Source organism: Pteropus alecto, unplaced genomic scaffold, assembly GCF_000325575.1.
Source record: "Pteropus alecto unplaced genomic scaffold, ASM32557v1 scaffold98, whole genome shotgun sequence".
In the NCBI taxonomy this organism is placed as follows: domain Eukaryota; kingdom Metazoa; phylum Chordata; class Mammalia; order Chiroptera; family Pteropodidae; genus Pteropus; species Pteropus alecto.
Genome location: NW_006443570.1, coordinates 22,709,630 through 22,731,262, shown reverse-complemented (window position 1 = coordinate 22,731,262; position 21,633 = coordinate 22,709,630). Strand labels below are relative to the sequence as shown.

Here is a 21,633-nt window from a genome sequence, read left to right as displayed (position 1 = left end):
TAGCAGTTATGTTCTCTAAGGTCACCATGGATGCTGAATTAGTGAATACCGAATCATTGTTCCTAAGAAATACACAGGGTTAGGTTTCTATGAGCCTTTGGTTATAAGAATTTCATTGACTGATCAGTATGTAAACTTGTTTTATGTATGTTTTGCTTTATTTTTTTTCTAAGATTTTTTTTTTAACACCTACAGCACCTAATAATATTCCTAGGTGATCTCCCATCCAAGTGTTAATCAGGCCCGACTCTGCTTAGCTTCCGAAATAAGATGAGATCAGGCACATTCATGGTGGCATGGCTGTAAACATGTTTTGCTTTAAAGACACCCTATTTAATATTATTGTTGATTAATTAACACTGAACTCATAGCCAACAGCACTGTAAGTTACGCCAAAATAAAACTTCACTAACACTCATTTTCTCCATACAACGCATCACAGTCTATAGTGCTTAGGAACACTAGGCAGCACTTCAGCACTACATTTGGGGACCATTTTAGTCAGCAAAATCACCAACAAAACACAAAAATGTGAAAAACATGGCACTAAATAGACCACAAAAAGGATACTTCTTTACAGTATGAGAGCTCATACAAAAAGTCAGAGAGTCACTCGTGAAGTCAGAGAGCGGCCTCAGCTGGGAACAGGTATATTGGGCAATTTGAATTTTTTTGCCACTCGGTACATGTCCACAAATCATTGCAAAAGCACCAGGAGTATTGATTTTGGTGTTGCTAGTAAGCTTTAGCGAGGAGGTAAATTCACAGATATGAAATCCGCAAATTATGAAGGCTGACTGTATTATGCTAAATCTCATGAGGGCGGTATGCACTGGGTACTGTGGAAGCACAGAGAAGGGACGTGGTCCAATCCTGGCAGAGGCATGGGTTGTAAAGAAAAGGAGAGCAACTGCAGAAGACTTTCTGGAAAATTTAACTAGGCATAGTGAGAAGAGAGTGTTTAAAGTAGAAGGAACAGTGTGAGCAAAGACGGAGGAGGCGAGACACAGCACAGGGTTTGCAGGATACCTAAATCTGTGGTCATTTGGAGGATAATGTGAGAAAGTTGGAGTGGTAGAGAGACTAAGCCTTCCACTGGAACCACTTTCTTATTTGGTACTTGGTTTACGTGGGTGGTGGTCAGCGGGCTTGTCTCATATAATACACTTCTGGATTCTGGATATAATTTGTTTCTGGAATTTCTTATTATTTATTGTCATGTCTGTATTATTAATTCAACAAAAGAAGTACTGCATTCATTAAATTTGGTAGGGTGGACGTTGACTGAATTTTTTCGTTCCATGGTTTGCTGATTAAAATTTGTGGGCTACTCTTAGTGCTTTAGGCATTCTCAAACATGATGTCTCTCTTGGTTGTTAGAGAAATTGCTAATGGCTTTAAGTAGGGCAAAGCTTTTTTCTTTTCATTTTGATATTATTGCTCTTAAAAATTTACAAAGCCAACACTTATTGCAAAAAATTTGAAAATGCAGATAACATATTTTTACCACCTAGAGGTAGTCACTATCTTAGGGTATGCACTTCCTGCATATTTATATAGGGCACAGCATTTAAATTGGAACTGTCTAATGCCCGTTAACCTGGGAAATCAGAAGAGAAAAATTCATGCCTAAGTGTTAACCCAGAATCTGGTTGGAAAAGTGGTATTCTAATTTCTTAGGTCAACACAGTTGTCTATATCTTACTGTTTATCAAAGTAGCACAATTAAGAGTGTCCTCCCTCTCATGCATAAAGGGAAACTTCTCAAGCCACATGAATAAGGAAGAATGAGTTCAAGAAAGGTTAGACATCTAATAGGACTGATTATTGTTTTGAAAGATTTGCGCCTGAAAGGGTCCATTTCATGAGGAAGGATCTTGGACTAGTGAGAAATTAAAGCATGAGTGATTAATTTGAGGCCCCTTGGGCATAGAAAGTTTGTGACTTTGGAAAGCTGGGTTTTAGTTAGGGAAGTTTTTAGGCAGCAATGTTGGCGTTGGCTTTTAGGTCAGTGGGACTAGATGTTGAAAGATCTAGTAGAAGAGTGATTGCGTTTTTTAAATATTTTAATTAAAGAAGTATTTTTGACTAAGTAATATAAATATGTAATAATATTAATGGGACATTATAATTAATGTATGTGATTGTCTCCTTTTTCTTACAGTGTTAATAGTATATCATATACATTGTTATTCACCTTTGCTTTTTTTTCTCCTCATATTAATATTAGACTTGAGAGATCCTTCCATGAGCAATTATCTGCAAGTCCATTGTATCTCTTTAGAGATTGGCAGCTGGATAGCTTTCATTAATTTTATCCTGCATCATCTTATGTCAGAGGCAGGATAGTGCAGAAGTTAACAGCTTGGGCTTGGAAAGTTCTAGTTTAAGTCCTAGTTTTATCAGTTATCAGCTGTGAGATTTGGGGCATTTTCCTTAACCTGGTGGAACTTTAGTTTCTTCATCTGTAAGATGGTGATAATTATAGACTAAATGAGATAATATATGTAAAGAAGAATGAGTAGCATGGGGTCACTTCTTATACATTGGTGGTGGTAGTTATTTACATACTTATATTTTTGTTATAATGATTTTTTAAGATATTGGGTTTATTTTGCAATTTTCACTGTCACCCATGTGACCAAAGTGAACAATTAAAATGAACAATATGAATGGTACTTCACAAACACAGCCTACTGTCTAAATGCAGACCTGTTTTAAGTTTTGTTTAATAATGAAAAATTTTAAACACTCAAGAAAATCATATAATGAACCTCCATATACTTGTTACTCATATCAACAGTTATCAAGATTTTTCCACATTTATTTCATCTTTTCCTACCCTCTACCCCCATTGAAGTATTTTAAAGCAAACCTTATATATCACATCACTGCATCCCTAAATATTTCACTTCCACACACCCCTTTTAAAATATAAGGAACATTTCTTTATGTACCATAATGCCATTGCCATGCTTATCTTTGGCATCATTCATGATCTGATCCATAATTTTATTTCCCAGATTATCTACCAGATGTCTTTAGACAGTTGGTTTATTCAAATCAAGATCTGCCTGTTATGTTTGATTGTTTTGTCTAAGTCTCTTTTAACCTATTTTCTTTTAGAATTCCCACATTCAGGATTTGTCTGTCTGTTTCCTTGTGACGTCATTTAATCTGTCTCTCTATCCTCTGTATTCCAGTGAGAGTTAACTCTAGAAATTTGGTTAGATTCAGGTTCAGCCTTTTTGGCAGGAGTTCTTCCTAGATGATACTGTGTGCCTCATTTTGCACTGCATTAGATGGTGTCTGATTATCTCACTCTGAGTGATACTGAGACTAATCAGATGGTTCACATGGTACAAATAGTGGGTTTTTGTTTGCTTTGTTTTAAAATTTCATTCAGTTGCCAACTTTCTCTCTCTCTCTCGCTCTCTCACACACTCACACGTGTGTGTGTGTGTGTGTATCAGTCAAGATCTGGCAGCAATTTGCAAGAGCCAAGTCAGCTACCCCCTTTTAAAGGGGTTTGTGATCTTTAGTTTGCCAGTAGCCTCCACAACTCTCCTGTACTTATACATTGCTCACTTATGTCACCTTTCTGGACATTTGATTTTGTGATTGTGTCCTTTTAAAGTGCCACCAAAGTAGGTTATTGCAGTTGAGGTTTTTAAGAGGTATTTGAGTTGTTTCTCAGAGATTCTGTTTAAGATTGGCAAATCCCCTCAAACAGGCCTGGCTGTGGGCACAGAAAAGTGTCTTAATCACTGGGCCATAGATGTTTTGCTGGGATTCATGAGACATTGTCATTGGTGTTGACTAGAAACTAGTTAGCAGTATGTCCTGCTACCAGGCTCACTCTGTCTGCTGTGCAGTAGTAAGCCTAAGGAATCTGAAGGTATCACTTTGGTTTCCTAACAGAAGTTGTGCCTCTGGGAATTGAGGGCTACGTACAGAACTCTGGGATAGATTCTTTCCTCAACATCCTGTTGCAACCAAACTTGGTAGGAAGTGAGAAGTTATACTGCTAAGTATGCGAACTGAAAAACTTCAGGCTATGTTCTGGTAAATTCTGAATTTCACCCACCAAACCAGTTGGTTAGAATTAAACTTTTCTTGTCTCATGTAGTTTTCCCTATCCCCAGGCTTTTAGTAGACCTGAAATCTTTGACAGAGTGAGAACTTTGTTTTCTTGGATTTGGGAATCATAGTTTCTGCCTGAAATTTTGCATGCTGCCTCTGCTTGAATCTCTTGTGTCCATGTTTCCATGGTTTTTTTGGTTTGTTTTTTTCCCCCTTTAAGGCTCTGCTATAAGTTGAGAATGATGATTTTCTTTCTGACTCTGAATACATGGCTCTGTAAAGCTGGATAGTGTATAAATATTTTTTTCTTGCATTTAATCAAAAGTCCAGCAAAGTAAAATAAACATCGACTAACAAAGGAGCACAGCTTCACTGTGGAAAACCCAAGTCAGATGGCCTATAGCATGGAGCTTTCACACATTCAATTTGTTATATTTGCCTGAAGGCTTTTTGTGTGTGTGATGCATGTGGCATTTTCTTCAGATCCATCATTTGCCTTGCTTTTCAGTGCCCCTTGCATAGTTCGTGCACCTGATCTGCTGCTGCTGCCGCTGCCACCACTATTGTACTGAAAAGAAAGCTGTGATGTGTGGGTGGTACACATCTAATGCCTCCACCTTTCCCTCACTGCTCCCCATACCCTCTATGAACACAACTATAGATCAGAGCATGGTTTTACAAGTTCTGCTTCCTTAGGCAAGATGACTTGCCTTGTACTGGAGTGAGTTCCAATTCCTAGAGTTGTATCTTGAACTTTTAGGTTGGCAATTTCAGAATTAGTGCCATTATGAAGCTCAAAAAAGCTTTTGGCCTGATTTTCTCTGGATAACATAAGCATTAATTTAATCCACAGTGATAGAGAAGAATTGAGTCTCGATACTAGTAAGTAAATGTTTTATCTGTGGTAATTCCATCCTTTCATTGCCCCATAATTGTATAATCATAGAGAAAGTTAGCTATTTTTTTTTGGCCTCATAAATATAAAAAGTCCATATCTGTAAGGTGAGCACTATGCAGTTTTTCAGGGTTACTGTGGGGATTATATTAACTTCATGTCATTTATATGGTCTTTTACTTTTATAAAGTAGTTTGCAGTATGTACCTCATGTCATACTCTTCCACCCTGGAAGCTGTTTGAAAGTATTCTGTGAACTGAGGCTTGGCAGTATGTGATGACAGGCGTTCACAAAAGACTCTTTCTATAGGAAGAGGCTACAGATTGCCTTTCCTTTTCTTAGGCCATAAGAAACAGCTTGGTGAGATTACTCTCAAAGAAAGTCAGGACCAGGACTGAGTTTTTTGGCTATTGATAATGTGAAGTGTGCTATGAGGAGGAGACCCCTAAACAAGCAAATACTGGGGCTTCCTTGTCTTGATCATTGCTGGACTCTTGGGCTGGTGCCTTTCTTTGTCTCTTTGTGGTTGGCAGTGAGTGGAAGTTCTCAAAGTACATTGGCCCTACCTACAAACCTTAACACTCCACATGACCTCAGTCACCAAACCACTTCAGGGCTTTATTTTTATCCTAGCCGTTTTGTTTCAAGATGTGAGGTTGGTTTCTTTCCTCTAACAGAGCAAAGTTCTCTGAGGGAAGAAACAGTGCCAGGGTGCAGTTGAGGCTGGTTAAACATCAAAACCACACTCTTCGTGTTTCTGGGCTTAAGACGTGACATAAGCCATGCTGCAAACACTAGCTTCTACACTGTGAAAAAAACCTCATCAGATACTCATTTATTTTTCTGTGTTTGTTTTGTTTGTGTTTTTAGACAAGTAAAATGTGGAGGAAGAAGTGTACTTGCCCATTCTTTTTTAGCTAGAAATCTAATTCCAAGAATGGACACTTTCTTAAAATCCAGTATTTCCCAGCTTTAGGTTTTTCATCTTCCCCAAGGGTGTTGATGAGAACTCTCACAACTCACCAGGTCTCAGGAAACCAGATTACCAACATATCCTGTTCGCGTGCATGTGTATATTCTGTGTTACCCGCAGGCCACTTTCCACCCCACGTGACCTTTAGTTACCATCCGGAAAGTCAGGACCCAGATACCAGTCAGAATTTCCAGGCTTTGGTTTGGTTTAGACATTTTAGAAAATGTTAACAGTAGTAATTTTAAAGAGACTTTGTGAGTGGCATGCATGGTGAATAGGAAGTAATATATCCTGAAGGGAGAGGGAAAGACTGTGCCTGTGTTTTTTCCAGTAACATGTTTGAAAATGAACATTGAGAAGAAAACTTGTGACTGAAATGCACTGAGGAGGAGTAAAGATGAGAGAGCTTTTTAATTAATCAAAAGTCAAATACGTGTCCCAAATCTTAGGTTTTAAGGCTAAATTCTGAAGCTCTTATTTATTTTATTTTATTATCATTTTTATTTTATATTTTAATTTTTTAAATTAAGTTTATTGGAGTAACATTGGTTAATACAATTATATAAATTTCAGGTGTACATTATCATTTGACATCTGTATATTCTATTGTGCGTTTACCACCCAAAGTTCAGTTTCTGAAACTCTTATTTTATTAACTTAAAATTTATAGTATACATTTTTGGAGTTGTTTATAATATGCTCCATCACATTTAATTTTAATCAGCATCTCAATATAAACAGACTGTTAAGAGTCAGGTAATACTCTAGGACATGGGTAGATGAAATCTGCCAGTGGCCTGCAAGCTAAGAATGGTTTATTACATTCTTATGTAAGGTATTGTTTAAAAAGAAGAACATGCGATAGAAATATAGATGGCCCATAAAGCCAACACTATTTACTGTCTGACCTTTTACAGAAAAAGTTTACCCACTACTGCTCTAGAAGCTCTGAAGGGTGAAGGCAGTTGATGTGGAAGTCTTTCAGTTAGGACATTATTTGTCAGTGAAGGTGTTACTGCCTTTTGAGGGGACAAGTTCTTCATTTTGTGGACCTGTCACCTCAGGATGTTCAGCATTCCTGGCCCCACCCTCTAGATGCCAGTAGTGGCCCACACACATATATTTCCAAGCACTTTCTGGGAGGGGCGATACTATGCTGGCTGAGATGAGGAGCTTGATGAGATCAAAAAAACCTTGCTAAGGTTTCCTTCTTCATTTCCTCTCAGAGAAACAGACTTGGGATTTGGCTCTTCATGGCATAGGGATCAACCACAGTGAGAGAATTCAAGTAGCTAGTGGAATAGGGAGAGTTTTCAGTGGGGTAGAATATAAAGGTTGTAAGAAGACCATTAAATCAAAGTGTCTGTTGCTTGTTCCCCAGTTTCAAGAATTGTTGAGATTGATAGAGAGTTTGTTTTGATATTGCCCTTGATTTGAAAAGTGCATTCCTCTTTATGTGAGTGGAAGAGTGGACATTTTTGGCCTTAAGGTCCTGATGATTTTGAGATCTGTGAGAATCTGTATGGTGTACTTGAGAGACTTGTTCAAAGCCAATATAAAGATGTAGTTCTGGCATCTCGTGAATAACCTGATCTTCAGAATTAAGCCAGAACTCGGAGGCTAGAGAATTTTCCAGCCTGGGAGAGTTGACTGAGAAAAGTCTTCCTTTGGCTCCTTACCAAGTTAGACAAGAGAGCAATCAGCTGCTGAGTTCCAGCCAACTGGAATGTATGTGAGGGTGTACTGTAAATTGTCCCTTAGGATCCAGCTCCTAGTCTGTGAAGAGCCTTCCAAATAAGATGAGACCCTTACACTGGATCCTTGTTCAGTCTGCAGCTGCAGATGGAGTAGAGTAGTGAGGTGATGTTACTGTGGGAGCAGCTCACTTTGTATAGTAACGTACTGCCCCGTTGTGTGGCGTAAGAGACTGTACCAACCTTTTTGTTTTCCCCATGTTGCCTTTCTCACCAATTTCCTATATTGGTTTTTGTTTCTGACTATACTCTTGTGGGAGATGAATTCATAATTCTATCATTCTAAAATCCCTCTCTACTCTTAAAGGTTCCACAATTTTATCTGTGTACTCTAAGATAAAGAATATGAAATAGTTGTATTTTTGGCTTGTGATCTTCCCCCAGTCGGCAGACTGTTTGTCTCCAGGGGGAAACTTTGGGTTTTTCCCCTCTTGGAAGCCTTTCAGTTTACTCACAAATATTTAATATTGAAGTTACTGCTTAGTTTTATTTTCCCAAGTATTAGTATATAGACTATCCAGACCAGAAGGAGCTTAAAATATATTGCGACTCCTTCTGATTCTTGAGTGTCTATAAAGTATTTACCACACATTTTTATTTTTAAGAGCCTCAGTGATTTTTCCAGTTGTCTTCTATTTATACATGGATCCAAAAATTTATTGAGCATTAACATAGGAATCACTAGGCATCTCTCCTACCATGTCATTCATACGTTGAACCATCAGAGAGCTCTGTACCTAGGTGACATGTTGGTCCCTAGGAGTATTGCTTTCACTGAATTGTACTGAATAATAATAAAGAGGGCTAGGGAATTATTGCTATTTGCATTATATGGTATCTTCTTGGTGGAAACTCATGGGGAAAATTTCTGCTTTTAGTATCAGATAGTCGTGCTGTGTGGTGTTTTTTTAGCCTCGTGCACATTTATGAATTTGTTATTCAGAATAACGATTTTAATTGTTCCAGAGGTGAGACCTGAACTTGTAACTTCCTTTAATAAGTTGTGAAGGCATGCATTTTGTGTTGTGTCCTTACTACTAGTGACCTCTAATCTTTTTCTCTTTGGCTCTTCTTTCTTGTTTTTAATTTCTCATGCACTACAGTATTTACCTTTGTATTTTGCTTTAACTAAGTGGCTTCACAGTTTTATGGGTATCTTCCTCTTTTTCTTGCTTATTCAGTTGTAAAACTTTCTCAGGTTAGCTAGACATCTCTGAAGGGATCATACTTTCCCCTGCCTCCATTCAGGTTGTTTGCATAAATATTTAGTGAGTACTTTTGTATGTTAATCATTATTCTTGGCACTATACATAGAAAGATAAATGATATTGGTTCTTCTCTCAATGATACAGTTCAAAGTCTAGTAGGAAAAATGGATTTGTAAATAAATACTTGCAATAAAGTATTCCAAGTATAATAATAGAAATAATGTACACTGTACAGAGGTAATAACAGACGAAGAAGATATTAACTTAGGATGAACAGGGAAAGCTACCTAGAAAGGTGATCTGTCTTTAACTTTGCAGCATGAAAGAAGTTCTTTAGCTAAATTTGGGTAGCAAACTTTCTGGCCAAAGGAACAACATGGATAAAAACATAGTGTGGTTAGAAACTCTTTGAGTGGTTGCTTCTGAGAGTCCTAGCCAAGAGTCTATCATTAGAATTTCTTAGGCTGTGGTACAGATGTCCACATTGACTCTGTCTAATCAGTCTGCTGGAACTGAAGATTTATCACAAAGTAGATATTTCTGGGCTTTTGATTTGGCCTAAGCTTAAAAATGGATCCTTCAAATAGTCCTTCTCTGCTTTATTTTATGCATTAGTAAAGGTTGAGTCATCCTAAAGTCATGCCTTCCATCATTCTGGGAAGCTTTCTGAGCCAAGCCCAGCTTGGCTTAGGAATAAGTTATGTTTTCTGTCGTAACCATTGGCAATAAGTCCTATTCTTGCCTTTCACATGCACAGTAGGACTACAGCTGCTGAAGCATATGGGAGAGAGGAGTTGGGATAATACCCTCTGTGGATTTGCATTTTTCTGGATTGTTCCTTTCTTGGTGAAGATGTAAAACCTTAGTCTAATGAGATTTTGAGCTGACTTGTGTTACAAATCTTTGAAATGCTAGGTCCTAATTTTAAAGCAAACTGTGTAAGTCATGTGACATTCTCTCTAAGGAATTTCTTTGGCAGATAGGCCTTTAAGCTTCTGGACAGATCTGTAAAACACTATGGCTTTTAAAATACTTTGAAGTGACATATATCAAAAGGTTGAATAAAGCACTAATAGATGCCATTTACTGCTAAAAAGCTGTCCCTTCTGGCTGATGTAGACTAGGAGTCACATATTCTGGATTATATTCCTACTTTTTTTTTTTTTTTTAATTTCCATGAACACATTTTTTAATCTCTTTCCGTGGTTTACATCTGTAAAATAGATATTTAGTCCAAATCATCAACAGATCTGGTATTTAACACTAGTGTAGCTTTCTGCACCTAGACGGAGCCCTAAACTTTTAGCACAGTCACTTTCATTTTTACCACCTCAGAGTTAGAATATTGGTGAAGGTTAGGGCATGTGTGGCAAAGGGTAATGTCTATAAATTTTTTTGTGGAACAACAGAAAAAGTTGTGGTAATTATAGTATAATATATATACAGAAAAATACACATACCAAAGCCATACAGATTAACAAATTGTCATAAACTAAGCATACTTTGTAACCAGCAGAATGATTGGTTTTTGACTTGTGTCACTTTCTTCTCTTTTTAACGCTAAACTCAGATTTTTCCTGTACATTTAATAGTAACAGTGACAGGGATAGAGCACCCTAAATAAGTTAGCAGGAAGTTAATGCTAATAATTTTCCTGCTTTCTAGTATGCCTGAGATTGATTTTTATTGTTGAGAGAGGATAAGAAGAATGAAGAGGAAAATTGGATCAAAGAGATTTAAGGGTGTTTTCTGTCTTTTGAACTAGGTATTTTGGGTGTGGGAGCCAGCACAGAAAAGATATGACTGACAAAAGACTAGATGGAAGCAGGTCTTGCCTCCAGTCACAGTGAAACTGAGTCTCTCACCAAAAGTGCTGTGGTTTTTGGCCTTAATGTTGAACTACTTAGCTGCTGGGAGGAAAGTGACATCATGGCCTGCCTGCTCCCGGAGATGCTTGGGTCCAGCTAGAGTGTGAAGTCCCACCAGATCTACATGACCATATTTATAGCCTTGCCTTTGGTGTCCAGGTGAATGCCAGGCTCTACCAGGTCATGTTGTCCATGTATATTCTCACAGTTTTCTTTTTCTGCAGCTAGCTGCCAGTGAGGTGGAGGTGCCTCTGTTGATAAAGAACAGATACAAAAGTTCACATCCAAACCTGAATAACCATTTTTAACTTGAAACACTTTTCCTAGGAGTTGTTGCACCAGAATCCTTCCCTTATTTGGTGCCTTGCTTAAATCTGAAGCTTGTATAAGGTTGCCAGAGCTCCCTGTATGCTGGTTATTTGCTTTTTGGTGCCCACAGCAGAGTGGTTTGTGAAACCTTCTTTGTGACCACATATTTCTTAAACTGAAGCTTTGTTCTCCTTTGGGTTCTTAGATTAGTTCTTATTCCTCCCTTTGCTGAGAGATTGAGGGGTTTTCCTGTATTATAGTAGGTGGGAGGGTATGTTTTCAGATATATTTTTGTGGACTATGCACAGTCCTTTTTTAATGATAGTGTGTGAATACACATATTCTTTGACTCTTGAACTATTTCCTTATTAATCAGGCAGATTGTGGATTTATCAAGAAAAATGTCAGAGATTTTATTAGTTTTATTGCTACTGTTTTACTGTTAGGGAAAACAAGCTTTTGTTCACTTTTCTCTTTATTCTCTTATGTCTGTCATTATTCTGGGGTCCATTGTTAAGTGCTTCCACTGACTTGCATGATATGATCTGAACTGGAAGTATCTGTTTCCCTGAATCTGCAAGATTTCTCAGTTGGTTTGGCCTAGTGGTCTCAGTGAATGATAGCTGGGACTATTGGTGAGTTTTTGCTTGGGGTTGCTTTAGCTTTTGGCCTTTATAAATGTGCTCAGTGTCTTTCTTGGTTCTGCTGAAAATGTTGCCTTTTTTAAAAGTGAAAGATTAAGAGCTCAGATTCTGGTGCCAGACTGCCTGGGTTGACCTTAAAGCAAATCACTTAACCTCTCTGTGTTCAGCTTCCTCATCTGTAACATAGAAATAATTGTAGTACTTACTTCACAGGATTGTTATAGGGTTAAAAGAGTTAATAAACATAGTATAATTAGAATAGTGCTTTACACATGGAAGGTAGTATAGAAGTTTTGACTATTATTATTAAGGTGGTTAAGTATGACACACTTATTTTGTTCAGCTGGAAAAACTGAACAGAACCCTTAATGTCTGAATTGTGTCTGATTAGCTTGGAGTACTTTTAACTCCTAAAGCACAGACCCAGCCCTGTAAATTTAACCTGTCCTTAGATGGGGACTGCCCCCAAGCTTTTGAAAAGTGCAGTCCAATAGTTAAAATCTGTTGTTAGGCCACACTGCCCACACTGTGTGGATTATATAGCTGGGCACAAGAGTAGAATACTAGATAGATTTTTCCAATCCTTTGCTCCCATTGGCTGAACCTTATTTGTGCTTCAGAGTGTATCTTTTGCTCCTACCATATGGCAAGACAGAAATTGTAAAAGTATGGGTATTATAATCTTTGGAGCCAACTCTTACATTAATCTCTCTGTTCATCCACTCATCCATTACTTATTGATCATTCCTATGTCCTGGGATATCAAAATCAATCTTTCACTAAAGGATCATAGTCTAGAGCTGTGCTAACTGATATGGTAACCACTAGTTATATGTAGCTGTTTAAATTAATTAAAATGAAATAAATGAAAAATTCAGTTTCTCAGTCACACTAACCACCTTTCAAATACTCATTACCCACATGTGGCTAGTAACTACTGTATTGGTCATTGAAGGTAATGAACATTTCTAACATCATGGAAAAGTTCTATGGACAGAGCTGGTCTAAAGACAGACATGTATGTATATAATAAGATGTACTATGATACCCACTATCACAGAGGTATATGAAATATTCTCTCAGCCTTGAGGATAAAGTGTGTGGCTCAGTCTGGAGGTAAAGGGTTAGAAGAGGTTTAAGCAAGGAACGTATGACTTTATTAAATATAGAAAGTAAATGAAGGCGGTGGAAAGAACATGGTGAATTTAGGGCACCACAAATAATTTTTTGTTGCTGAAGGGTAGGCTGTATCAGCAAGGAGGCAAGAGACTAGACTAGAAAGGCTATTTGTTCACCAAGTATTGATTGGTTGCTTTCTAGGGGCCCACTCTGGTGACCAAAATACACAGTCCTTGCTCTCATGGTATGTGCGCACATATGTGAGTGTATAAATTGATGGTAAGTGCTATACATATAGGATAAACTAGAGCAGTGGTTCTCATTCTTTGCTTCACCATATTATCACTGGGAACTTTTAAAAATCCTGATGCCCAGGTCTCACCTCCGTGTCCAATTAAATGGAAACCAGGCATATGTTTTTTTCTTTTTTTTTACTCTGCCACTTTTCCTTTAAAAACATCATGGACATCCTTCCATATCAAAACATATAGATTTAATTCATTTTTTAAATCAAATTTATTGGGGTGACATTGGTTAATAAAATTATATAGGTTTCAAGTGTACAATTCAATAATATATTATCTGTATATTGCATTGTGTAGTTACCACCCAAAGTCAGATCTCCTCCTTTTGAGCCCCTGTACCATAAGTATTTTTAAAAGATTTGCAGGCAAATCCAATATGCTGTAAAGTTTGGGGATTACTGAGCTAAAGAGTAAATACACTGGCCCCTGTGTGTGAGCATGCTTGGCACATTCAAGCAACAGGAGGCAACAGGAGTGGAGGATGATTATTATTACATCAACCTTTTGCAGGCCATGGTAAGGACTTTGGCTTTTATTCTGATGTTAACTGTGGAGTCTTCTTATCCAGTCTCTTGGGCTGGAATGTAGCAGATGGAACTACTGTTACTCAAGATCTGAATCCTTAAGTCCTGATAGAACTGTTTTTATTTGAATACCTTTGTATGGGTTTTGCCAAATTCCCCTCTAAAAAGAGATAGATTTAAATTCTTATAATTAGTGATAAGTATGTTATTTCCCTATAGCATTAACATTAGTACTGCCCTATTTTTCTTGTGTTTTTTGTGTTTATTGCCTAGGTCATATATTTAATCACAATCTAATCTATATATTTTAATAGGTTCTTCAACAGTCACTTACTGAATATGTACTAAATACCAAACACCGTGCTGGGCCATTTAAAAATCTTATTGAAAGATAGTAAGACCAAATTACCTCTAAAAATGAAATCAGTGTTTCATTTAGTTTGAGTTTTTTTCTAAAGACATACTGGGTTCTGAGCCACTGCTGGTCAGTTACTTAGACCTAAAACCACTGGTACTTAGGAACAGGGATCATAATTGTCTGAGTATAGAATAAATGGAATAATTCCGTTATCTTCCCTTTCTTCTCTGTCTCCATTGCCATTGGATGATTGCATCAGCTTCTGGCCTCCACACATATGACCCTCCCCCACCGCACCAAAAAAAATTTTTTTCCAAATTGTAGCTAGAATGTCCTTTTAAAATGGAAGTTTGCTCATGTCACTGCCGTGCTCTAAACCCTTCAATGGCTTTCATTGAGATCAAATTCTAACAAGGACTTCTGCAACTTGGCCCAGCCTGTTTCTCTAGCCTCCCTCTTGCAAAAATCCCTGCTTACCTGGCCATGCCATTCTCTAATGTACTACTCTTGAGACCATCACACATGCTGTTCCTTTTGCTTCTGACACTCAGGAATGACTTATACCCCCTCTAAAACCAATTGATTATTTACCTTCAGGTTTCAATTCAAGGATCTCTTGCTCTGGAGATCTCCGATGCTCCTATTATGGAAATACACAGCATCCTATACTTCACTAGTCGTGGTACTTTATAATTGTGTCACCCACAGAGCAGGGATTATCTCTGCCTTGTTCATAGTTCATGCACAGTGTTGTACATAGAAGGCAATGAGTAAGTTTGTGTTGAATGAATAAATGAATGAGTGGAAAGAATGTGAGAAGGACCACATCATCCTCACACTCTGTCAACCCATTCATTTATAAGATAGGTTTGAACTTGTGTATGTGTCTTTGGAGAACTATTTTCTGGTTGCCCACCTGATCACTGAGTGGGAGGTTTAGCTATTTCTCTTCTCTCTCTTTCTGCAGTACAGACACAGGGTATACCAGCTCCCCTACTTTTGGGGTGGATGGACATGAGAGTTCCCAGGCACTGAGAGAGATGAGTCAGAAAGAAGAGTCATTCAGAAAGTAACCCAGTCAGAGCAACAGTGTTGCCCTTTGGCTGAACTTTCTCTCTCTGTATACCTCGAGATGCTAAACTAGTGGCACTTATGAGCTGGTTGCTATAGATTGTCAGACCACAGCACAGGGAGTCATAAACCTTAATCTGTATTTTTCCTTGATTAGAGTTATTTGAGGGAAATGTCCAGGGGCCCTCAGGCCTAAGTGAAATCTTTATTGGGCTGATTGTGTACCATTTCCACCTGGTCACTTAACCCCATAGTGGTTTCCAAGGTAAAAACCTAGAGTGCCCCATTTATATTTCCATGTAGCCTTTGGGGTGTTTGAGTTCGACAGCTGTGAGAGCAACAGTCTTGGCATTTGTTTGTTTTTTTTCGCTTATGCTATCATAGAATATGCTCAGAAGCTGGCAAGAAGGGTTAGATTTAGTTAGAATTATACATTTGTGGCCTTTTAGTCTTGGAAGAAACCCTGTAGATTGGTGAGATGGTAAGAAGGAGGGAGGTATCAGAATATCTAGAGAGATGGGGGTTCAGCTAAACCAGCGGTCCCCAACCTTTTTGGCACCAGGGACTGGTGCTCCTATGAGAATCTAATGCCTGATGATCTGCGGTGGAGCTAGGCCGTGATGCTAGTGGTGGGGAGCGGCTGCAAATACAGATGAAACTTCACTAGTTGGTCCACTGCTCACCTCCTGCTGTGCAGCCCCATTCCTAACAGGCCATGGACCAGTACTAGTCTGTGACCCGGGGGCTGGGGACCCCAGTATTAAACCACACTTCTGTTCACTACCGCTCTTTACCTCTCAGCCCATGAGAATCATGAGAATCATTGCTGTTTATAGCAAATGTGTGTGGTAGACTTAAGTGTTGTGCAGGTAGAATCATTTTTGAGCATTGATGTAGATGAGCCCAGGTATCAAACTTTTTCTGTAAAGGGCCAGATAATAAATATTTTAGGCTTTTGTGCCATACATTCTCTGCTGCAGTTACTCAGTTCTGCCTTTATAGGGGAGAAAATAGCATAGACAAAATGTAAACAAGCAAGTGTGTCTGTGTTTCAATAGAACTTTATTCATGGACACTGAAATTTAAATTGCATGCGCCATGAAATAGTCTTTTGAATTTTTTGATCCATTGAAAAATATAAAATCCATTCGTAGCTCATGGACCATACAGAAAACCAGTGGCAGGCTAGATTTGACTGTTGGGCCGTAGTTTGCTGACCCATGATCTAGCCCTGCTGACCTAAGTCTGGCTGTCTTTCAGAATTACCTGGAGACCTTTTAAAAATGCCGATTCCCAGTCTCCTTCCACCCTGCCCCCCGACCCGAGGATTCTGATTTTGTAGGACTGGGGAATCTGTATTTTTTACAAGGCTCTTGTGATGCATACTCAGAGTTATGGAATCACTGACACTGATCTCGCTCAACCTTCTCATTTTATAGATTATGTGACTTGCCAATAGTATATAGCAAATAAATGGCAAAACCAAAATATGAACCCAGGACTTCGACTCTAAGATGGGGGTCTTTGTTATACTATTCTGTCCTACTCTTTCCTCCCAATAAATAAATGAGCAATAAATACAGAACAGTCACGAAATTGTGGTTCCTTCCTTTCTTTATACCTAATGCCATTTTCCCTCCTGAGAGCCTGCCAGGTACTCTAAGCTCGGCTGTCCCTCTGCTTGCTGGCTGGTTTTTCTGGAGATGACTGCTAATTTGACATTTAGTCTAGTTTCCCTCCAGTTTGCTGGCTTTAAGTAGGAGAGATAGTGAAATAATAGCCAGTAAATTGCTTTAATGTAAGACTTCGTTGAGGCAGCACTAAGCTGCAGTGTGAGGGTGAAAGCTGTTGTTTCAAGGGGTAGAAGAGGTGGTTTTAAGAGGTATGTTTTACACTTGAATTCACATGGCTCAGATCCAGCCATTTAAGTAAGACGTTGCTATATAGAACTTGTGCTTAATTAGAGCTAATTGAGCTGTCATCCTGCCCAGAACAAGTCAGGGGTAGAGAAACTGAAGGTGAGGAGTAATCACTATTCCTGCTCTACCTCAGCCTCAGTGCGGCTCTTTATATCCTAGAAAGAAGAATACTGAAAGTCCTAGTGAATAATTTTTATTTTTGCTAAATGATTATTGCATTACCGATAGGGTTCCACATTTTGTGTGCCAGCCCCCATGCCCCTCTCTTTATTGTTTCCTTAGATCTCACTTCCCAAAAAGACTTCCTGGCTGAGGGATAGTGACAGTAAGGAAAACACAGTGACCCTTGGTACCTTTATAGCCCTCAGGCCTCTTAGGTTTGGATCATAAATGGGAAGTTGACAAGTTTGTTTTTTGTTTGTCTTGTTCTTGGACTACAAGTTCTTTGGCATTGGGAACCCTGTCCAGCTGGTTTGCTCTTGACTGAAGCTGGCATAGGAGCATAGGGATGAAGGCGAACCGCATCACCTTTGTGCTCACATTCTCCTCCACCCTGTGATCTCAGTGCTTTAGGGAGATGATAAATGGGCTTTGAGTGCATGCTCTGGAAGTCCTGGACATTTACTAACAGGTATCATTAAAATTTAGTCTCTACCTATGTTGTCTCATATCTAAGAGGAGAAAGCCCCCTTTTTAAAACACAGCAAGTTTTTTTTTAATACTTGGTATATAAAAGTAATAACATTCCCGATGGTTAAATTAGAAGATGATAATTTATGCTCCCCCAAACACTTGAAAAATGCACATTGGAATTCCTTTTGAGTACTCTTACTATCTTTAAAATTATTTACATTTTAGAAATTCAGTTTTCCACACAACTATTTAGAGCAGGAGCAACTATTTAGGAATTGAAATTTGGCATATTTCATAATCTCCTCTTATGTTGTATTTCTGCCTCTGAGCAGCTTCTTTCTCCTTCCTTGCTCCACAGTTCACAAAGCACTTAGGCAGCTCCAAGTGATAATTATCAGGGCTTGCATAAAACATTTCCTCAAATGTTTTAATTTTTATTATTTATTTTTGTCCTTTCAAACTCTTCAGAATGCTTTAATTTTTATTATTTATTTTTGTCCTTTCAGCTCTGAGTTAGGTAATGTCAGTGTTGGAAATTACATTTTACAGTTGAGGAATAACCCAAATCATTTTACTCATAATCCCATAGTTAATGTCAGGACAGACTTTATTGTGAGTGTCCAGAGACTTAGCCATCCATTAGTGTGTCTTTGGGTCATTGCTTTTAGATGGTACAAATGGCTCAGTAGTCCATAGTGAATTGGTTTTGGACTTGAGATAAAGAGCCAGGAGCCCTTTCATAATTCTGGCACTGTCTCTCAGGGCTATACCCAAGAAGCATTTTTCGTTTCTGGTGAACAGTATGTAAATGTGCAAGAAAGATCTGGAGGCAGGTAGTCTCACCATTGGAGGAGTAGCATTTTCTTTGCCTGAGTGAGACCGTTTGAGTGTATTGTTAAAAAACAAGAGATGCAAAAATGAAAGCCATTCCATCCATGGTAATCTGTTGGAGAGGGAGGAAGCTCAAACTAAGACTTTCCTTACTGTGGACTTGGTATCTATTAGGTTTTCCAAAAGTTCTGTCTCAGTACTAGCAGACTTCATATTGTTACGTGCAGTGTTGCTTAGGCCCATATTGATCAATGTATAACAAACCTACTTCCGCAGTTAACATGCCTTACCTCTCTAAAATGCATCTACATTTTAAGCTTCTTTGCAACTTCAAGTGTTGGTGGCAGTAAAGAGAAACTACAGTTAACCCTTAAACAATGTGGAAGTTAGCGGCAGCAACCTCTTGTACAGTCGAAAATCCATGTATGACTTCTGACTCCTCCAAAATTTAACTGCTAATACCCTGTTGTTAACTGGAAGCCTTACTGATGACATAGTTGATTAATACATGTTTTGTATGCTATATGTATTATATTCTGTATTTTTACAATAAAGTAAGCTAGAGAAAAATGTTATTAAGAAAAACATAAGGACGAGAAAATACATTCATAGAATTTATTGAAAAAATCTGCATATAAAGTGGACCCACGTAGTTCACACCCATGTTGTTCAAGAGTCAACTATGTGTTTAGGGTGACAGAAACTTTCAGACTAAAAATAAAGCAGTGGTTCTCATTAACCAAGGTCAGGGGGAATGTGTGTATAGTTTGGAAAATTTCCCAAAGATTCCTTCATTCTCACTAATAGAAACACAATGTATTGAAATCCACCGTCTAGTATATACAGTAAAATATGATAATAGCAAGTGCAAATTCGGGTAATTAAGTGGGCTCCATCTCCTACCCTAAGGGAAGGATCTTTAGGAAGTATAAATAGAACTACAGTATTGAGAAACCTCTTGTTCTCACTTTACTCCAAGAGGCTTTGTGGGTCACGCAGAAAGAGTTTCCTACCTAATCAGTAAGGAAAACTGAACTGCTTTTTTTAGTTGCTCTTATTCCATCAGCCTTCATAAATAAGGCTTACTAGTTCTCTTCCTGAGATGCAGTATAAGGGAAGTAAAACTGGAATCAGAAGACCGGGGTTCAAATTCTAACTCTGCCATTTACTGGTTTAAGTTGCTTAAATTTCTGAGCTGCCCTCGGGCTTGGGGGATGATAATTGGCTTGAATGAGATGGGTTACTGATATTCTGTTCCTACCAAAATTTGCTGTATGTATAAATATAAATAGCTATAAAGGATTTTTCCTGGTAAAGGGATGAGTTAACCAGTTTATGATTGACAGTTGTGGGAAAAGGGATAATTGAGTCAAAATAGAGAATATATATTTTACTTTTTATTTTGAAATAATTCTATACCTGTAGAAAAGTTGTAAGAATAATACAAAGAATTCCCAAATAGCCTTCACCTAGATTCTCCAGTTGTTAACATTTTACTGCTTGCTTTATCATTCATTGGGAGAGAATGTTCAGCTAACAGTCAAGTGTTTACATGTCAGGCATGCTTTTACTTGCCTTATCTCATGTACCAGCCTTTTAATATATGGGTACTGTTATATCCATGCATAGAAAGAAAAACTTAGGGAGGTTAGATGAGTTGCCTGAGATCCCATAGCAGGTATGCAGCAGAGGTTTGACAGGAAAATTCATGTTTTTCACCAGCTGCTTCTACTACTAGACCCAGAGACTTGCATTCTAGCCCAGGTTTTGCCGCTAACAGTGACATAAGCATTGGCAGTTCATTTTGCAGCGGTTCCTCATCTTTCCCTTCTGTTCGTGGAACCCAGTATCCTTGGCTCTGACTCACTTCACTGTACAGACAGATTACCTTCAATAAAGTTTTCTGAGCTTGTTAACTACATAAATCAATGTGTGAGCTAGTATTGCTGATTAAATATAATTTAAGCAAAAATAGAGTCTATGTCTACGGCCATGCCACCCTGAACGTGCCCGATCTCGTCTGATCTCTGAAGCTAAGCAGAGTCGGGCCTGGTTAGTACTTGGATGGGAGACCACCTAGCAATACCAGGTGCTGTAGGCATAATAAATGAATGAATGAATGAATGAATGAATGAATAAATAAATAAAAATAGAGACTGAAGCTTGTATGCAGAGTTTGCTCTTGAAGTCATTAGCGGGGTGAGAATGCACTCTTTTTCCCACACCCAGCTTCGGTATGAAGGAGTTAGAATGCCCATAATTTGATTGGTGTTCTGTTTTGCAAGGGAATAAACCAGAAAAGTTTTTCTTGCTGGGAAAAGCATCCAAGGGTGCTGGACTGTTCATGCGCTAACCATCCCCTCAGATCAAGATTCTTGACTCTTGTCTGGCTACAGGGTTCTGAGCACACCGCTTGCTTCTAGAACACCAGGGAAGAGGACAATGAAGTTTGGCCTTTTATCATTGCCACTTTCTTTGGAGTTGAACTTTTTCCTCACCCTTGTTTTGCTTAGAAAAATCTCTTCCTTCAGTTTTAATAGAAGTAGGTTTTCTAGGTCATTGAATTATGATTGTAAACTTCTTAACTCAAGGGCCAGATGTGGCTGGTAAATTTATGATTTTGGCTTGCCTGATGTTTAAATTTTTTCATCAGTAACCAACCATTAAAAGCCAGAGGATTTCACATAAAAACCCAGCTTTCAGCTTTTCTTTAAAAGAAAAAAAAAAAGGGGGAGAAATAATAAAATTGGTTCTACAAAGAGCAGAAACTGAGTGGACCAGCCATAGATTGCTGTTGTCCCTACCAGCCTGTTTCAAACCTGACCCCTTATGGACACTTGAATTTTCAGCTCCAGACCTTAAACTTAGTCTTAGAAGATGGAGAAGTATAATTTGATGTACTAGTTAGTGGTGGGTTACCTTACCCTTATTTACCGAAGAAAAGTCCTCTTTCTTGGGTAGATAGAAAAACAGCTCATAAATAAGATTAGGGACTTATCTAAAGTAAGTGTTATTCCTGTCCTTATCAGTGTTTCATTTCCATCATTATGGGGCCAGAATGGCTCTTAGATTTCACAGAACTGCAGGCATCTTCCTTTCTGACCCAGCTTCATTGGGATTACACATATATTCCCTACA

General features: G+C 38.3%; 1 protein-coding gene and 1 pseudogene across 5 annotated transcripts in view; both read left to right on the top strand.

Moving 5' to 3' along the window:
• The window catches only part of SMG6 (SMG6, nonsense mediated mRNA decay factor), a 192,321-nt gene that overhangs the window by 18,263 nt on the left and 152,425 nt on the right, over positions 1–21,633 (top strand). The gene's annotated exons all lie outside the window — the stretch shown is intronic.
• On the top strand, positions 20,478–20,596 carry LOC112473471 (annotated as a pseudogene).